Source organism: Pteropus alecto, unplaced genomic scaffold (genome assembly GCF_000325575.1).
Source record: "Pteropus alecto unplaced genomic scaffold, ASM32557v1 scaffold97, whole genome shotgun sequence".
Classification (NCBI taxonomy): domain Eukaryota; kingdom Metazoa; phylum Chordata; class Mammalia; order Chiroptera; family Pteropodidae; genus Pteropus; species Pteropus alecto.
Window position 1 is genome coordinate 345293 of NW_006439713.1, and position 1914 is coordinate 347206.

A 1914-nucleotide genomic window follows, 5' to 3' on the forward strand; every position below is an offset into this window, starting at 1 on the left:
CCCTTCGCCTGGGCTTCTCCCCTGAAATGCAGTTGCGTCTACATCTGCGCTGTCCAAGCCAGCAGCCAGCAGCGACATGGGGCTACTGAGGTTTAAATCTAAGTTAATTAAAACTAGATAAAACGTAGACTTCAGTACCTTCATCATAGCCACATTTCAAGTGTTCAACAGCCATATGTGGTCGGTGGCCATTGTATCTTTGGACAGCACAGATACAGAGCACACCCGTCATCATGGAACATTCTATCGGACGGCCTGGTATATACAAATGGTGGCTGGTCTTTTCTGCTGAGTGTCAGATAAGCCATTCACATCCATGCTGCACTAGTCAGCATGCGACAGTGATGACCCTGAAATCTCCCTGGCTTACAATCAAGCCTATTCCCAGCTCCTGGCCTGCAGGGCAGCGGGGCGGCTGGCTGAGGCTGCAGGTCCCCCTGGGGACTGCTCCCATGCTTCTCATTCAGGCCCAGACTGCAAGAATGCTGACGTGTGGAGCTTGCTCTTTTGGATGTGGCTTCCATTATGCCCGCTCACACTTCATGGGCCAAAGCCAGGTGCAGGGCCAAGCCCCACACAACGATAGGTCATAACGGGTCCTCTGCCTATGGTGACCCAGGGGCAGACAGGAAGGAAGGAAAGGCTGTGAACCAGTAACAGCCTCCCAGAGGCCAGGACTACCCCCAGATCGGCTCCTCCTCAGCCACTTCCTGCCTTAGTAGCTGGGGGCCTCCCCTTGGCCACTCCAGTTGCAGTCAGGGTGCACAGGCCATGCCCTAGCTAACCCACTTCATCGTCTGCCAGGAACACACGGAGGCAACAGTGATGAGACCCCAGGCAGGCAGCAGAGGGGTGCAGTGACATGGAGTTCCTGGTGTCACTGGGGGGCTGGAGGGGGATCAGCATGTAGTGCCAGCAGGGCCGCAGGCTTCTGCCCACCCCAATGCAGTGCCAGCTCCGGGCCTGGCTCTCCAGCCCTCCCCCCAATGTGATGAATTATGTGGTCGGTGGCCAATTTCTTTTTAAAACCCCCTTTAAAAAGAAACTTATTCCCTACAGCCAGGAGGCGGGAAGTCTGAGATCCAGGATCCCCGGGGCTGGTTTCCTCTCAGGCCTCTCTCATTGGTGCGGGGGCGGCATCTTCCCCACGCCTTCCCACTGTCTCTTCCCTGAGTCTGTGTCCTAGTCTCTTCTGCTACGAACGGGTCAGATGGAAACGCCGGACAGCCTTCTAACCAAATCACCTCTGCAAAGGCCCACCTCCACTGCAGCCACGTTTGAGGTGCTGGGGGTCAGGGCTTCACCGTATGAATTTGGAGGCGGCACAGTTCAGCCCATCCCAGTAGCGGTGGTCAGTTTCTGTCACCTGCCACCCAGGCCCCAAGTGAGACCCCGTCATTTCTCACCAACAAAACTCCTTTAACCGCCATCTCCCTCAGGTCTCGTTCAGCTCAAATCCAAGCAGGACCCTAATGACGCCCCACCCCCCCAAGATTCTCGTCCCTGGTTGTTCAATCAAACACTAAGCTAAGGACTGCGCTAAGCGCTGCGGGAAGAGACTTTTCCGCTGTAATTAAGGTGGCGGATCACCTTAAAGCAGGAAGATTATCCTGGATCATCCAGGTGGGCCCAGCCTAGGAACTGGAGCCCTTAAAAGGGCCGAGACTCCCGCGCCGCCCCTCCCGAGGCCGGGGACGGTCGGGGGAGCAGAGACCATTCCCCCGCCTACGAAGGCGGCGGAGGAGGGGTCTTCACCGAGGAAAGACTCGAAAGACAGTGGGGGTCTCTCAGGGAAGGTGCGGGGACGGAGGGGCGCGTGCACTCCTCCGAGCTCCGCTGACCCAGCCCGAAGCGACCGCGTGGAGGGGCCCCGCGTCTGCCGCCTTCCACTCCCGCCCGCGGTCCGCACGCTCG